The following is a 19,040-nucleotide window of genomic DNA, read 5'->3' on the forward strand; positions in this document are numbered from 1 at the left end:
AGTCAGTCACAATTACACTTCCATATACCCCTCCAATTTTTATTCAAAGTAGCTTTTTATTCATTCACCCATCAATTACTCTGTGCATATTTAAGCAGAGAGAAAGTGTTTTAAAGTATCTGAACACAAAGAGATTTAAACTAATTTAGCCTACACTATACTACCATACTGATGTACTATTAAAACTTAAATACTTCATTTTCAGACGACAGAGATACTGTTTTAAAAGAAGCTGAAACAGATAATGGTACACACTAATAAGATTAAAATTAAGTTATAAATGAGTAAATATTTATGAGACTTGCTGTTCATCAATTATGTACATCAGAGCTTCAGAGCAACACGGCTTAATGGAGGTTTGTCCTCGCAAACTGACAACAGGCCTTCAGCTGAGGAATGAGCACATTCTCAAAAAAAACCCCAAAACCAAAAAAACCAAAAATCACATGCTGCTGATTTTTTTCCTCAGCGTGAGGCTGATCAGCAAAAAACAAGCTCAATGCTTGAGTGAATTTTTACCTTCAGCAGTCGGTTTTAGGAGCAGAGTTAATCTATTTATTTTACATTTGGCTTCCTATTTCCTTGCACCAATATAAAATGCAATTTGTAAATATTAAAAATTCATACAGAAAAAGTAATCGCTATAAAAATTGTATTAAGAATGAAAGCATTAATTCAAGATGTTAGTCATTCAGCAAGAGAACAGTAGATGGTACTTTCTTTCTCCTTTTCAATTCTTTTAAATGGGCAAAACCCCAAAGCACAAGAGGGAAAACCAGCCAATTTGTTGAAATTAAAATGAAGTACATTGAAAAGAATTCCTTACTTCTGAAGCCCTGTCCATTTTAAGCCAATCCCACCAAGGTCAAACACCCTGATCTACTCTGTATAGCCACACATTCACCCTTCCTGCTGTGCCTTACACCAGGCTCCCCAAACCCAAGGATGGTCCCAGGCGGCAGAGCTGGGCATCACTCCAAATGACAGCAAGGCAATGGCAGCCTCCGCTGCAGGGTCCCCTGGGTACAAATAGGCTCAGATAAGAGACTCTTTGCATTCGGTTTTCTACTGAGTAGATGGATTTTTTTTTTCTCCTTTAGAACCAGTGTTTTATTAATTCATTTTATGTGGGTTTGCATCAGCCTACATCTGTGCATTTCTCATTAAATAAGGCAGACCAGATGAAACAGGTGCATGATGGTGAGATGGTTTGCTGTTCAAACTAATCCCCAGCTTTTCATCAAATGCCAAGCATTTGTACCAACCTGTAATGAAACTTCTGACCTGCAGAGGAAGACGTATAACTTTGGTTCATTCACTCCTAGTGCCTGTACATCTTCACAGTGGAACTGCAAGACATTTCACCAAGAGGAATTTCCTAAAGCAAAAGCGGTGGGGTTGTTTGTTCGATGAGCTAAGGAGAAAACTGATATGAGAGAGACACCAGAGTTTGTTTGTCCTTCATCTCCTAAAAATAAATACATGCACAACTTTTGTTCCCAGAGCGATACTGGGTGCTGAAGAGACTCTTTGATCCAAGCACATAAAGCCAGGTGGAAGCTGGGATAAAATGCCTGTTCCTTTCTATGGAGACAAACCCTGCTATCAGAAAGCCTGGTTTTGGAGCAGGACCAGATTACCATTTGACAAGGTCTGAACAAGAAGTATGTTTTTGTTAGACTTTTAGATCATGCATACTACACTTATTCTGCAATTAAAAAAAAAAAAGGGGGGGGGAGAGTGCTTCTGACATCTCACTGGAACACTCGCACAACAGAGGGTAAGTTTACCTGGATAATTTTGACAGATTAACGCCATGTGTCCTCAATGTAGAAATAGAAATGATAATGTAATATAACTGTATTGGACTGAGACACCGATACAGTGTTGGAGACAATTTATTCTTCCAGCTCTGTGTTAAGCTTTCGGTACCTAAGCAGGGGAACTACTTGCACCTTAAAACATAATGACTTCTTTCATTTCCAGAAAACTGGGAAGAAAAAAAACCAATCCAAACCCAAACAGGTTCATGACTTGCCTCTTCCAAACCATGGGTGGAGAAGGAATTCTGGCTTTATCACCTGCCAGGACACTCCCAGCAGAAAAACACTATTTGTGTTTAACTTAGTTGGCTATTGCACTGTTGATTGACCACATTGTCAAGGCTGTCATGACAGTTACTTACATTCCTATTAACAAATGTACAACAATCCTGAGCCTCACCAGATGGAAGAATACAGATTCCAACAGGGGGTACTTGCTGTTACATGCTATCCTGTGCTTTTAATCCTGAATAGCACTACAATGTCAAAACTGCACAGAAATTCCACTAAAGACAATAAGTTTTAGGTAAAGGGCATATATAAACTGTATCAAAAATTTTATCTAGTTGATTTTATGGAATAGGTCCAATATTCAAATTTTCTTCTTGTACGACAGAGGAAGGCATGCATAGAAATTAAAACCAGATTATAAAAAGGAAAAGTTTTCCATAAGAATACAGGAAGTTAAACCACCTTCAGCAAAAAATGGTATGAAAACTGTCAGAGACAGTAGCAGGGTTGTTCTTTCATTCTTTTATGCTTTTGAAGGTAGGTGTATACTGCATTTATGTTTTCATTATTTCCTAACTTCCATTTTTAATCACAGCACATACTTCAGTATTGCTTAAGATGGTAAGTTTTGCAACATATACAGAATTTGAAATTGATCCTGCTAAAAATACTTAAATAAGAAAATAAATATACACCAAACAAACATATTTGGATGCTGATGTGCATACTAGAACACTAATATTGGGGAAAAGTAATAAGTAAAACATGTTTTTTTACTGTTTTTGTTAAGGACTGTCCTTGCTTGAAGGAGTCTTGGGAAACTCTCAAGCAAGCTTGTAATCCTCTCAATATTATCTCTTCTGAGCATATGTGGCAAAGAGACACTCATCTTTCACCAATTCTACTCATGGAGATACTAAAAAACCAGCACTGCCATGTTAGCCACGATTTTATTTCCTGACTAAAAAGCCTGCAGCTCCACAGAGCTAAACCATTTGGGCCCAGTGCCTCACTGAGGCAGCTGCACTATTTTGATTGTAAAGCAAAGCAAACTATAGCTAGGACTTGCAGCTGCTGTACTACACAGCATACCACATCTTCAGCCAGCAGCAACACCTCCTAGCTTGTGGGCAGTACATTGCCATTTTGTATTTTCCAAAAATTTTAATGGCCAACCAAATTTAAAAAATGAAGGACAGGTTAAGCAAAAATCTAATGCTGCTCACAGCATACTGCTTGTTGTATAAAGTGGAAGACTGTAGATCACATTACAATTATTAAGTACTACTGGCTCCTTAAAAATAAAGGAACATATCCTCGCATAGTATAGGAATAACATTGCTTATATGAAATGGGATCAGTCGTGTTCAACTCCAAAACAAAAAGAAAAGTGATGGAGCCCACACCATGCAGCAAAACTCTGCTCTGTGAAAGCATGGGTCACTGCATGCATGAACCCACTGATCACGCTTCTCCTCCTCTGTGCAACTGGACTCCTTCCTTTCCTGCTTGAACTCTCTTACTCTTACTGATATTTTATAATTATGCTTGCTTTCTAACAATTCGTTTGCCAACTTTTCTTTCCATTTGCTTTAAAATGACAGCGGAAGAAAACTAGGCATGTTTTCACAGACATACTTGGAAATACTGATATACACTTCACTGCAAAAAAGATCTATTTTTGCTTCTTTTGATCCTCAATAAATAAACTATCCTTAGAAATAAAGTGCTAATGTAATTAGATATGCTAATTTTAGAAATGCTGGCTAGCTGGCTATTTTCTTGAGAAATCTTTCTCAAGTAACACAGATGGTTAAAATAACAGCAATTAAGAATGTGTGAACCAAATCATACAGAGCTCAACCTTAAAAACAAGCAAACCCAAAAATATTACTTTAAACAATTGGATTATAGAAGAAAGCATTATCTGCACAATTCAGAGGCTAACCTAGTTTCAAATTTCAAAAGCTCTAAATTTTGCAAGTTCAGGAGATCAGTGAGCCATGTTTTAACTACAAGAAACTGCACAGGTTTCTCCCCTTCATGACGAGGTCTTTTTGAAATATCTTCCTCATCAGTCTGTACCAAGATCCCCAAGATTTGAAAGGGCAACAATTTCTGTATCTCATTTGTCCTGAAATGACCTGGTGTTTTCAAAGTATAATTTGTTCCTTAGTTATATCTACGCTGAATGAAAATCATCACATAAAAGTCAAAATTGTGGGCATTAAAGAAATAACAACTTCACATAAGTGTTACATGGAGCAGCCTGCTTAGGGAGGCTCAGTCTCAAAATAATGTGACAAAAGAACATCTCCTGGGGGAAACATGTGTAGTGTAAAATGGAAAACAAGGACAAAACAGAATAAACTAATGTGATATCTACTGAATGTGGCAGATGTTTACACATCTAAGACTGATCTTATGTCATTGGTATCCATTAAAACTGTGCTCTTTGAGGAGGGTATGTTACAGGAAAACACAATAACCAACAAAGCAAAGCAATGTTTCCTGGTTTAAGAGGAGAAAGAAAAAAAAGCCAGGGGAGGGGTTGGGGGGGAGAAAACAATGCAAACAGAAATTACACCAAGATACCTTTCAACATCTATCCTACAGAAAAGATAGCTGCAATAACAGAAAAGTGTTCTGATTAATATTAATCAGGCAGCTTTCATGAGCAAGCTTTTTGACCTTAACTGACAGGCAAATTAATCTTCTTGAAATAATAATAATAAAAAAGGTATACACATAATTTCTTTAAAACTGCTGAATTTAATTAACACAAATTAACGGCCATTAAAAATATAACTAAGTTATAATACAGATTAGGGGCCAAAGCTCTGCAGACTCCATTTTGCACTTGAGGACTGAAATTCTTTATAAATAGATTGACTTAACTTCCAGAATCTCCCTTTTCCTTAATGTCAGAAGTGAGCAATGGCAGACAGAGTAGAAAAAAAACACAAACCAAAACCAACGTATAGATGCCTCTCTACTACATTTCAGCAAAAAAGAATTTTACAAGTATGACTGCTTTGCACTGAGGCTAATAACTTGTGCACAACAAATGAGTTAAAGAGACGATCATGAAAAAAACTCTCCCAATTCTGTGGAGCTGTTTCACAGAGCCCGCTCCATCCTAATGGTTTTTAACAGCTACCATCAGTGCCTTGGGGACCAGAAAAGTAAATTCTGCTCACCTGGGCTGCATGAGCAGCCCTTTTTGTACTGGTGCTCATGGTCAGTAAGGCAGTGGTATACCTTACTGCCTTACTGACCATGAACACCAGTACAGAAAGGCAGCCACTGACTGATCCTGTTCAGTGCAAATCATACTCCTTCAAAAAATTACACCATCTTTCCTTTCTTCCAATCAATGAATTTACAAAGGGAAAGCAAGGAGATATTCAAAACTACACTATGCCTTATATGGCTACAGTCAAGCCAATCCATCTTCTTGTATGCTCTTTTGTGTAACCTTTATGAAATAAATTTTCAAAGATTAAAAAATAATTTTAAAAAAGAATGAGAACACTGTGGACTCTCTGATCTTCTCTAATGCTAGCTGTCTCTGCAAATACCTAGAATTCTTTACCTCTCGTAAATCAACTCTTTCATGAAAGGGCCAGCACTGCTAATCCCAGACATCAAGGCAATCATTGTCATCTAAGTTATATGAGCCAACTGGGTTTAAGAACCCATAACTAAGTCAAGTGACCGTGACAGTAATTTATAAATATAATCCCTGTGGCATTTAGCAGCTCATCACTGGTCCAGGTAATAATGGGGAAGGAGTATTTCTGGTTGTTCTTTTTCAGAGTTGAATCTACTCTTGAGGGACAGAACCCATCCATGTCAGGTATATATGCTCATCTGAAGTCTTGGCTCTGCTCACAGAAAGATACCATACTTCCCAAAATACAAAGGGCTCTGTGCTGCTCTAGACTCAAAATACCAGATATAAGCAGATACCGTAATCGTCCTATACTGGCTGCCAGTCCGTGTGCATTTTCCTCATCCTACCTTAGTTTTTAAGCCACTTAGGATTTGCCATTCTTAGTCATTGATAAAAATACTGTCAACATCTCTTGGTGAACTTGGTATTTTGATTTTCTGCTCCCTCCCCATGAAAGTCATCAGTTTGGCTCAGTAAAATTAATCCTGCAAATCAAGAACACGCTTACAAACCAGGAAGAATTCAAAACTACGGTCAGGGGAAAGTTGTCAGGGCAGGGGTGGGGCGCAGAGACTGTAGTATTTTGCAACTGGCATGTTAGGGGGAGAAGTAGTAATTAAAAAAAAAAAAACAAACAAACACTTCAGAGTACTCCCAAAACTCAGATCTCTGTCCTAAATTGGTTTTAGAAGTGTTTTTCCCATATTCAGCTTTACTATTTTCAAAAAAAGAAAATAGATCTTTAAAGCAAACAGTGTAAGTCTAAACATTAGTTAGGATTTGCTATTACCAGCCACCTGTACAACAGACCAGTTCCACTTAACTGTCGGCAAAGATGTGATCTCCAGTTTACCCACAAGTAATCCTCAAAATCCCCCTTTTCCAGCTAATGGTACCTGTCCATAGCTACGCGTATCCTGCCATCACACAGACTATATCTGTAACAGAAAGACCTCCCACCGAGGTACATAGCAGGCAGTTTGCCTTGCAATTGAAATGATTAAAGAAGCAAAATTTTAAAGGTTACACATATCAAGACAATTCCTGAATTTACACTGTTGTCCCTGCTCTTCACTCTAAAGAAATATGAGAGACCAAGCGCGTCCCATGAAGTTTAGCTCTACAGCACAGCAGAAGAGGAACAAGGATGTGTGCTAAACCCTGAAGCAGATGGAGCGATGGATGACAAAGAAGTTTTAAAGTATTTCAGCTTCTTATCTATCTCTCTGCAGTATACCGGGTAATAAAAATAAAATAAAAAAAAAAAGCATCCATTTCCAAAAGCTATTCACAGGCTTAGAGATAAGCAAAGCTCAGCCTGAACACATACTTACGGAAACATCATCTTTCAACAATGTCTTATAACAGATTTTGGTTCCTGTTACTAATCTTCCTAGCTGGGTATCATCCCCACAGAGTCATGATTACTGAGCTCCACAACTGTCACAGGCATGAAAAAGCAAGCTGAATATTGCTCCTCATTTTTTCTGATGTTTCTCATCATCCTCTATTTCCCTCTTCAAGTAAACTCTCCTCATAATTTCTCTTTTTTTCCCATTTTTCTTTTTCCATTGGTCATCTTTCTGTTTCTCAGCAGAATAGATAGTGGCCTTAATGACATAACAGAAAAACACTTGCATCTCTGCCATTCTGGTTCCCGTATAGCTACAAGTCACAAGTTAGGTTCAGCACAGCACATATTCAAGCACAAAAACAAGGCCAAAACACTGACTTGCTAGTCAGTCTGTTATCATCAGAGAGAAGATGTGGATGTAGCAGCACCGGCATGTACTTTATTTCATTGCGGAAATGATGCTTCACCACTCAGGTTAATAGGCTGCAGACTAACTCTCTTCAGGTTTAAGTACATTTGCTATTAAAGAAAGGTGCCATGCCACATTTACTTGGAAACCTTTACTGAAGACTATTAGCAGGTTCAGTAGGCGCAATGCATTCCAGCACCTTACCTCAGTCCTGCCTTGGAGGCATCACTTCTAGAACTTGACCACATGTATTATTTTGTTGAACTATTATGTTAAATACAAGAGTGCCTTCCCCGTGCTGGTAACTTTTGTCTATAAAAGACAGGGGATCCAGGAAGTTACTTCCAAAAATTCTCTGAACCTTAGTAGTCCATACCAAGCCCCAAAATGCATGCTTTCTCTTGCAAGCCTGTTTCTGGTGTTTTCAGCATCCCTCTAGCATCTTGTCTTTTAAATAGCATCCTAAAGAACTCAGGTTGTTTTCCATCTAAGTTACTTACAAGAGAAGCATCACAAGATTTGGTCTATTTTCAAGTTGGCTACTGTCACTACAAAAAGTTTCAATCTTTCCCCCTCCTCCCCCTTCCCTTTTTAAAAAAGGGACTGTTCTGAAGAACTGCAGCAAAATGAAAGCAGTCCGAAGTCATTAGAAGAGTTGCATTACTAAGCTCGGTGGACCAGGAAGTATATTAAGAATAGCCAGAACTTTGACTGCAAACAGAAATGTATTGACAGGAAATAGGACAACAAAAGGCAAAATCGTGACTCCTGAGATGGTACGAAGTATGGGAAAGCTCTGTTTGAGGGACTCAGGAGGCTGACTTCAGTTTCAGAAGCAAGTCCAAAAGGCTCAGTGTGAATTTGGAACTATCCTAAAGTTTATAATCTCGAAAGCAATTGAAAGGACTAAAGGAAATCAGAATATTTAGTGCAAAGCATACTGTATGTTTTGCCAAACCAGTTGTCTGGCATAGACCTTTTATTGCACACATAAACCCAGTATCATTGCACTCAAAGCTGAAGTAGTTAACTACTGAAGCCTGCTTGCCAATGCTTTGAAAGAGTCTTCCTTTCTACATGCAAAAAGGAAATAGTAGGAATTGGAAACACTCCTTTTTCAGAGCACCTGCTGAGGGTACACAATATTGTCTCAGCGCCCCTGCTATAAGCAGAACATAAGGAAACTGGAAGGGGCTAGGATACATCTTGTGGTAACATAATGCAGGCAAATGAGGCAATATGTTAGAGCAGCTGGATATTGTGTCATCATAAATTCTTGGCACGCACACGGTTCTAGTCCCTGTGCTATCTCAGCTCTCTAGCACTGATCCAATGAGCACAGCTAGAGTTCAGATTTTTAAAAGTTTGGATGCATTTGCTTTTTGGCCTGTGAAAGAAATCAACAGGGCATCATATGAGAAATTTGTGTCATTTTCTTATTTGGGCATCACAGGCGCCTTATCAGGTGAACAACAGACAGACAAGTGCTGCATGTTCTGGATCACAAGCACACAATACGAATACAAGTTGTAACTGCCCTTTTATATTAGTTTCCATTATAATAATGTATGGATCATTTTGATGTCTTGAACTTGGCTCTAAAATCCTACAAGAAGTTTGCAAACCCTGCAAAAAATCCCAATCACTTCTCTTGCCTGTTCCCACAGACAGACACCTGCCAATTTCTGCAGATTTTGAAGACGTTTTGGCTAGCATGTCCTTAGTTATTTCCAAAATATTTTAATGAAGAAGCTATGGAGATGTTCCCATGTGCAGCTTTATCCTGGCATAATTAGCTTTGCAGGAATATGATCTTGTTAATTCAAATGCAAAATGTAAAACACTTTATATAAAGGGAACCTCGTACACACAGCTATTTAGTACATGACAAAAAAACCCCAAATCATATACAGGAAGCTTATCACACTTCCTGCACCTACCACGTTAGTGCCAGCAATCTGTAAGCTTTTTGGAGAGCACCTGCATCAAAAGCAGGATGGGGGAGAAATATAAATACATTATTGGCTTTTGTTTTAATAAGGAGTCTGATTAGCCTCAAACAGTTTACACAGTAATACTTGATGATCAGTTTTCAGTTTGAGGTCTTTGTTACGAACCACAAAAATCAGACAGCAGGTTTCATTTATTTTGTCAAGATGATACTGTTCGGTCATGGTTCTCTAATAGGATTATTTATCAGGAATGCCCAGGATCAGTACCTGGGCACTGTGGGCCAAGTTTTAGTCATATATATGAAATTGTACCTGGTATACTACAGACACTTAGTCTATCCCCTCCTGTGTCACCTTTCACTATCCCTTTAGCTTCTCTGCCAGACAAAAAGATGCCCATACCCATACATAGTTGGAGAAAAGACACTACAGACGTCAATTCAGTAGAGTATTGGTTTGCAGCTTTGTTTCCTACATTTTTCTTCTTTTCAGAAAACCTGCAAGAAATACTACAGCCACAGATTCTTCTATTTGTCAAAATTCTGATTCAGTTGCTTACACCAAGTTTTAAATAACACCACTTAAGGTCTGCACAGGCTGTCAGCATAGATCCTCTTGCCATTGAAGTCAAGTTGTAAAAAATCCCAGCTTGTAGAGTTGAGAGGGAACAACATTTTGCTTTTTATCTAGTATTCTTCACCCATCCTTATGTGTTAATGGTTGAAAAAAATCCAACTATTAGAGACACCACCATCCACACCTCCCCCCCCCCACCAAATTTCTAAATGTCAAGACCATTGACTTGAGGCCCAGTTCAAAGCCTGCTACTGCAAAGTACCTGTATTTCACATACCATCACCATGAACACCACAGTTTTTCGTAATGGATCACACACATTCAAAGTTCAGGAAGCAGTTTTCACCTTTTCTTTGCTTTAGCCTGGAAAAAAAGCTTATTCACCTAGAAACAGAATGAGAAAAGCAACAGACTGAAAGAACCTGAGGGGGATAAATAATTTTGCTAAGAACAAAAAAATCCAGAGGGAGTGCAGAACTGCTGAGCAAGTACAAAGAGAGATAACAACGATTAAACATCTCCACTGTTTATGTTCTAAATTAGCGAGCCATAACATTTCATCAAGAGGTTTCCAAATCCTGTAAAATGTCTCAGAAGTTCCTATTAAAGTGCATAACACCATTAACGAAGCTCACTAATGAAGGGCTGGGGTTTATAAGTTTGTTTTGGATAGAAACTGTGTGTTGGGAGCAGTAAAAATTTATCATAAAATGTTTGTAGTTTCATAAGTCTTCTTAAAACAAACTCTATTGAGAATAGTCATATACAAACAGTTGGTATTTTAGTTTGGAGGCTGAACTAATATGTTTGATTTGGATTTATTTCCCAAGGCCAAATAGAAAATCTTTCATTCTTAATTCCAAGCAAAGTTTTGGACAGAGGCCTTGCAGTTTTGCTTATCAAGTCCACACACATCCTCTTATTCTCTTCAATTTTACAATGTGACAGATGAGCATCTCTCAATTTCTTATTCATGCTACAGCTTTTCTACTTCACATACAAATAAAACTTGGTGGGGGGGTAGGGGAGGATCTCTCTGGAAAGAGGAAAGTATCCATATTCTGAGATAAGGTCACTGACTTGAGGCTGGGATAACAGATTTCTAGTCTCTTCTCCAAGACATCTCCAATTACTTCATATTACAAAAAAGCTCCCCTGGGGATACTGGGAGGGATAACTTATTCCAGCATACTCTATAGCACAAAGGTTAGGGAACTGTCCTAAAATTGCTTTTGGTTTCAACATCATCTCTGGTTTAGGCAATCAGAAGTATGACCTGAAACTAGTTTTCATATCTTCTTGTTTACTGCTCTCGAATTACAATACCATGAGATACAAAAGGGGATGAGAAGGATAAGAAAAGTAACTTTTTAGTGTTCAACTCCCTTCTTCTGCAAGCAAAAGCAAAATACACACTATTGGGATCCAATTCTCCAAGTACTCGTATTTAAGCACAACAGAAACATTTCACTCTACAGGGGACTCCTCAGCTACAAAGGTCTTGCCTCTCATAATCCCCTGCATTACAAGAAATTCGGTCTGTAAAACGAGGCTACAAACCATACGAGCATCAGCACTCACTGCATTTGAGATCAGAAAAAAGTACTCAACCTGGATTTACGGGAATAGAAGGAATGTCCTTATTGCATTCATGGTTAAGAACAAGGTAAGCCAGGGCAAAGCAATTCACACCACATCCTCAGTCAGATGTCCTTCTCGGAGACTTGTTATACATAGACAGCCCTCCAGAGAACAGAACATCCCTTCCTGAAGGAAAGGACGTGCTGAAACATATAGGCCCTGACAGTTCAGTAATTCTTTCTTTTCATCTGCATTTTTAAAACAAGCAGAAAACCGTATCATACCTCCTAAATGAAGCACTCATTCCTTTCACTTCTAGCTAAGACTCCTGGTATTGCAGGACCTCTTTTCCTCTACAAGTGCCAGTTCCTGCAGATGGTATGCATAAACATCAAATTCCTCCCAGCGATCACAGATTTCTATTTGGTTCATCAGTCCATTCCTTCTCACAACACTGCAAGGTCAATAGCAATAACACAGAAACCAAGAAACTAAACTCCAACAGTGAAAACAGTAGGGTCCAAGGGAGAAATACACAGTTAAAGTAAGGGAAGCTGACAGTTAACAGAGTAAGGTCTGTTGGTTTCTTCTCCCCACAAAAAGAATTAGTGCTATTCTCTAACAGTACACATTTTATTCATGTCTTTGAAGACTGACAACTCAGCCCAAGATGGTTGGCAAAACTAAATCTAATTTCAATTTATTTTCTCTATATTTACATATAATCATTGAGAGGAGGAAGAATTTACACATTGAAGCACATTTTTATTAGTGAAAGGGAAGCCAGTGTGGTGTAATTTAACCTGTGCAAGCTGAATCAAGTCCATGCAGGCATACTCTCAAGCCTTCCTAGTGGGGAGAACTCAAAGCAGAAATTGTTCATGTGCAAACACAGCCTATATATAGTTCCAATAGGATATATGTCCTACTGGCCCAAATAATTTCTTTTGCTCAGCTTTGCTTTTTCCCCTTTTCTCTTTGAGAAACTCTTTTTTCCCTTTCTCTGAGATGCAAACATATCCATGCAGCACAAGAACCATTTGCTTCACCACAGTTTCTGGTAACCAGGACGTCACAGTGCCAGCCAGATGCTGCACCAAGAGAAGATAGCCCTGCAGTAAAACTGGGGGCAGAAGTGACACTGAAATGACTAAGCATCACATAACCTTCATCTTTGCCTGCCCTGAAGAATTGCTTCTCCTGCCCAGCATCCGTGCCTCATCTTGATATTTCGGTCTTCAGTTATCAATAAAGAAAGCAAGCAAAAAGTTATACCAGAAGCATGAAGACCAAGATTACGAATAAAAATGCTGCCAACCCAAAAGCATGACCAATTGGCAAAGGTGGAGAAGTCTGAAAATTACCTCTGTTTCTGCCTCTATTCTGCCAAGGTAGGAAGTTAGGGCTTCTGATGTGTGAAAAAGATCATTTCCCACCAATTCTCTCCACCAAATTCCTGCCACACATCTCCTTGCAGCATTCCCCTCCTGTTCTCCACACACAGAGCAGCTGTGGCTTTTGTTTCTCTACATCAGCATAGAGTAAATGTACTTCAACCAGCGAACCTGCAAAAATGCAAATCACAAACTGTGTTCCCCTGATCTGCCATACATGTCAGGCACTTTTCAGCTGAGACCTGCCACAAGTCATGGAGAAGTCCAGCGCCAGGTTGCCTTAGTAGTAGCCTGCATGACCTCCTCTCTTACACAGGCAAAATTAATGATCTCTGCTACCAATGGCTCATTTGAGTTTTTAATCACAGTGGAAATTGCTCCATAAGCCTAAAACTTATCTGCCGTTAACTTCTTGGGGCAATGTTACTTTTAAATGGATTAAAATTCCCCACGTAAAGGAAGAGCTCAAAGTAATCATGTTACTTTCATGAAAAATGTATAGTAAAGCACATAAAATGCCTAGATATTGGGACTGCACTCCAAAAGGAAATTTAACTGCTTCAGGGAACACAAGATCAGTGCTATTATTTATAGGCGACAGTCTCATTTACAGTAACTTTCTGCAACAAAAGAATAACGTTAAGGAAAAGAAGATTTACTTTAATTCCTTATATCAATCTGACTTTCGGCAAAAGAAAATCAAATTGTGAACTTCTCTATTTAGAACAGGTGTGGAATAGAAACAAAGGGCATTTAATAATATATTTCCATTTGATTTTTATTTTTTTTAACCTGCCTTTAAGCAATTTAATTCTGGAAAAAGAAGGCACATCACCCTTTCCACCACTATGTTTTGTATCTCTTCTGGAGACTTCATAATTCACTGTAGCAAGGCTGATACACTTACAGTATCATGTATTTGGAGAGTATAGGAAGCTGAGGGTTAGCACATCCCCTCTCAATCCCCTTTCTTAATACAGGAGAGCAGTAAAGGTGTGAGAGCAGTAAAGGGTGTCCATGCATAGGCATGGACACAGACGAGGAAGCACCTTGCTCACATTAACAGCAGCAGAGCTCCCAGCAAAGGCAGCAACGGCACCAGGAATCATAGCAGGGAGCAATAGGCTCCTCCAACTGTGGGAATTCAACAGGCAGTTCACATGAACCGTACCAACTGCTCTGACTTCCAAGTATTATTTGATAAGCAACAACAAACTAATACCTATGGTATATGACTTGTACTCAAGTTATCAATATCCAGGCTCTCCAAAACACAGAGGTTCTCCCTCAAGCCAGCAAAGAAAAAGGTTTTTATCATTTCTATATGACTCGCTATAACCAGACTGACTGATGTCCAAAACATAGGCAGTAAATTAAATCCTGCAGAATGTGCTGGATTTGCTTAACTTAAGGTGCTCGTCTGCAAATTGCATATGCAGTAGGTCTGACGTATCTAGAACCTGTTAGACCGCACATCGCCATACTGCTTCCTGGGGTTTGTTAGAAATACAGGAGCTCTATTTAGTTTCAAAAAGTAACAAGAAAGAAATCATAACAACTCTCTGATTTCTTCTGCTATACAGTACTATGCAATTCTACTCATCTGCTCAGAAATAACATTCCCATACGCTTACTTAACACCACGCTGTCAAGTCTAGATGTCTTATTTTGTGAAAGCTTCTTCTGTTTTCTGCCTGCATTTTGTCAGCTTGGCAAAATATCCAATACAGGGGGAAAAAAAACCCAAACAATTTTCCTTTCATTGGCCAGACTACATAGTGAGTCATACTCAGCTAATATACTGAGTACCTTCCATTATGAAATTACATTTCATTAACGTATTTGGCCTTAGGATAGTTAGAAAGGAAATACTGTTCCCATTCTATAGATGAGGAGTTGAAAGCCCTTCTTTCAGATACAGTACAAACACTGAACAGACAAGGTTCAGAAACAGGAATTTACCCATTTCACTGCAGAAACCAACTTCACAGATGACAGCAGAGACCATTAGCAACAACACTACCAGAGTCAGCCCTTTGTCCTAACTTGGATAAGCATCTGACCTGTTTATTTGGCAATGCTTATGTCTCCCGGCATGAATACATGGTACCGGTATGCTATATTTCATACTTTACTGTATGACAGAGTTGCTGCAATAAGTTCGCAAGTTCAGGAAAGGCCTTATATTTGCTCCACTTTGTAGTTAACCTGAACATGAGAAGCTGAACATCAGTCTATGTTCCTAGCAGCTTCTGTTTACCCGAAATCAGATAGTATTCAGTATAAAGTTCCCATCAGCATCAAGTGTAATGTAATACACATTACATGCCTGAGACACACTGTCAGACAAAAGCAGACAACACCAATTCCAGACTATGCTGAAAATTTGTTATTCAGGTTTGCTCGCTACTGTCAATACACCTAAGCATATAACAGTGAGACAGCACGAGTCAAAAGGAGTAAGGTGGAAGAGGCCATAGTCTCAGAGCAACATCCATGCCTCCCCTGTACTTCTAACTACAAACTGGACAGAGCACAGTGCAGAAATTCAGCAAATCCAGTTGTCTGATCACCTCTCACTTGCCAAAGGCACTTATCTCCTTGTGCCCATCTATTTAAAGCAAGGATAAGCAATAACAACCTCCCTTTGTAAAATACTTTTAAATTCACAATTGAAAATTCTATACAATGTGCTGTGAGTTTGTTTTGTTTGGTTGGTTTGGGGTTTTTTTTGTGCTGGTGGTGTGGGGTTTTTTTAGATATCAAGGGCTTCTCTATCTGGATTAACATTATTAAGAACTGATTACACATACAAGACCCAAACTGAGAAAAGAGTACATGCACTTATTCTCTGATTGAAAACCATGCCTTTATTCTCTGAAATTTGTTAGTATGTATCCACAGAGGGTTGGATGCAGCAAACAGTTAAACATCCTCTCTAACTTCAGTTTCAAGACACCTCTCTAACTTCATTTTCAAGACACAGTAGTAAGAGAGTTCTCAGTAACTTCAGAGAGAAATGAAGTCCTCCCACAGCATTATGCTTTACTACAGGTACAATACATCACAGGGAGGCACAGCTACCTTTCACTCACGAAATCATCACAAGTGCACAGCCACCACGCTGTGAAGTTGGACACCAAACAGACAATTCAAAATCCCTGCTTATGTATCTGTGTGACAAGTTCTGAGGACTCCCTCAGCCCTCATGAAACTGGTGAGTTATCAGCAAGTCCAGAAAACAGTTTGTTTATTTAGTTACTTAAGAGGAAGCAGCTGAGTCCTGAAGTTTGCCTGCGCCTGATTTAGTAATGCCAACACTTAGGACCTCCTCCTCCTTCTAACTCACTTCATTTTTAATATGTGACTGTTCCTTGTTCAAGAGCCACAGCTTCTCTTTATGATGCCCATTAAAAACAACAATGTACTACACTACGAATACGTTTCAATTAGGAAGGGGGGAGCTAATAACTTTGCAAGGCTCTCTGAAGAGCCAAACAACTGTTCTCATTTCACAGCTCACTGATTCTTTAGAAGTGCCAGAAAGTCCTGGAAATAAAACAGCAATACTTATTAAACTGGCTCTGTCTCACAGCCATTAAGTTTTTCTTAGCCCTAACATGAAAACAATCCTTAGGGATTATCAGCTTAAAAGAATGGAACAATCAGTCCTGACCAACTAAAAGATACTAGTTGAGTGTTTTCTTTCCCTTTCCCCTTTTAACTCCTGAACTGCTCCTCACATTAGAGCCAAAAGGGAGTTCATAGTTTGCAAATTCACATCACTTCTACTTACCTATGGTCACTATTTTTATAATCTGACTAGGACATGCAGCAAGATCCACCTGTTACAAAGGACAGCCTAATGCGTAACAGGTCACCTGCAAACACAAAATGAGTTTAATTCATGTGATGTCACAACAACAAAATGTTCAGTAGCGTGTGGGGTTGAACCAGACTCTCTTGAGCTTCCTTTAAGCTCCAGAATCACAGCAAAGTCAGTGATTTGTTGGGATGGTTAAGAGTCCTCTGAACTAACACACACCTGCAATGACCAGGCCCTATCAGAAACAAAACGGAGTTGGAACAAAGCATTCTACAATACAGATGGTGCACAAAGGACAACGGTTGGAGTAGTCATTGCAGAGCAGTACAGCAAGTAAACGCCAGAAACTCTTTTCCCCTGCCACTTGTGTAATGTTTGCAGTCCCTTCACATTTTCATCTACAAAACAGAGCTACAATCCTTGTATGCTAATGCTTACACAAGTTCTCTTTCAGAGCCACATACCTGCTCTCCCATGTTTTTGCTTCCACTAGCACTTACAGAGAAAATAACTCCTCAGAAATACTTACCTTAATTCTCTTTAATTTGTCTGATAGCTTCTTGCAGTTCCGGAGACTGATAATTCTAAGCATAGATACTTGGCTAACTTATAGACGTGGCAGTTTTTTCCAAGTTGAAGCATTGCTCATTTTTTAAAGAATCATGGGAAATTATCCCTCAAATTTAATTTATTTTGGCCTTAGCCAAAGGATTTAATACCTTGGAATAAAATAAGTGAGAAGGAAGACACTGAAAAGAAACTTGTTCAGGTTCGAAAAAGAGTATTTGAAGTTCAGAAAAGCCTACTCTGACATTGTCTTCCCTTTTTCTTCCCCCAATTATAGTCAGGGATCAAACATTAAAACAGCACCTCAAGCAAAGCTTGGGAAGGCTGCTGCAAAATTTTTTATCTTGGCTAAAACTAGTATTTGCAAAAGGATCATAGATCAACAGACTACTGCCTTTAGCTCCAGCTGACCCTAACTGGCCTCGATTTGCTCTGCCACCCATACTCAAAGAGCACTCTCAGGAACTCGGCCATTCCAGCAGCAGCCCCACACCCCCTCTCTGGGCCTGCATAAGGCCAGGAGAAACTGTACATCACTAGTTAACACAGCTTACAAATAAGCCGTGTATTAGTGTCCCAGCACCAGTTCCTCATGCAGAGGCTACAGCGGGTCCCGTGCTCCTCTGAGACTGGGGAAATCCTGCCTTGAACAAGCAGGTGAGTTGGTTCACGGTATCCCACTGTGACAGCCAGGAGCAAGACTAGAGGAGGAGCAAGCACTGCAGCTCCTGCGAGGAAAAGGAGCACCAGAGCAAAAGCACATGGTGATTTCAATCACCAGATTGTTCCCTTTTTCCTCCCTCCCCTGAAGTTGCAAACCCCCCCCCCCCAACTTTATGTGATTTTAATAAGACAGAGGCTATTTTAGACTGTAATACAGAATTACAGCTTATATTATAACAAACATTTGGCTTTGCCAAATTGATTGCCATTGATACAGCTCTCATACATACACATCGCTCAGTACAGGCCAGTGGCACATTGAAATATGCCAAGGTTAGAAGTGAGTATCAGCACAGCACCTCCCTTTAGCACATCCACATTATTTTATTGGGTTAGTTCTCAGAGAGCCAGTAGTCACCTGGACTTGCACATCTGCAGTGTATTGGAGAGGAAAAGAAACAAGCAAAAGGTAAAGTGTGGCACCAGACTTGGAGCATACCTTCTGTCTATTGAAATAAATCACCAGTGCACCTCAAACTGAGGCAAAGCACTCTACCACCACCTCCTTCAGTATGCTGAGAAACTTTAAAAACATAATCTCTGTTTTGCCTGTGGAATCCCCAAGTTTTGTGTTAATTTTACAGTAGAACTCCTTAGTGCAGCACTTAAAAATTGATCTGTGTCTATTAGCCATTGGGTTAAGGAGAGCAGGCAGAAGAGACAGACAGAGTCGAAGATTCATGAATTTCAGTTAGTGGGGGTTACCTTGTTTCCTACCTCGTCTCCTGGAGTCACACAGCCCCAAAATCACTTTTAATAAATTCCTCATTAAAAGCATGACTTTTGCTTGAGCCAGAGCCTGCATCTTTGAAATACTGAGTCTTGTTTTCTAAGTATCAAAAAATGGTAGAAAACTCCATTTAACCAGATCACATTTTATACGGGAGTAAGTTTTGTTCATAAGGCTCTTTTTCCAACCTTCAAATGT

At 39.3% G+C, this 19,040-nt stretch overlaps 1 protein-coding gene across 1 annotated transcript in view; it reads right to left on the minus strand.

Moving 5' to 3' along the window:
• KCNIP1 (potassium voltage-gated channel interacting protein 1) overlaps window positions 1–19,040 on the minus strand; it is a 463,655-nt gene that overhangs the window by 394,806 nt on the left and 49,809 nt on the right. The gene's annotated exons all lie outside the window — the stretch shown is intronic.

This window comes from Haliaeetus albicilla, chromosome 27 (genome assembly GCF_947461875.1).
Source record: "Haliaeetus albicilla chromosome 27, bHalAlb1.1, whole genome shotgun sequence".
Lineage (NCBI taxonomy): Eukaryota > Metazoa > Chordata > Aves > Accipitriformes > Accipitridae > Haliaeetus > Haliaeetus albicilla.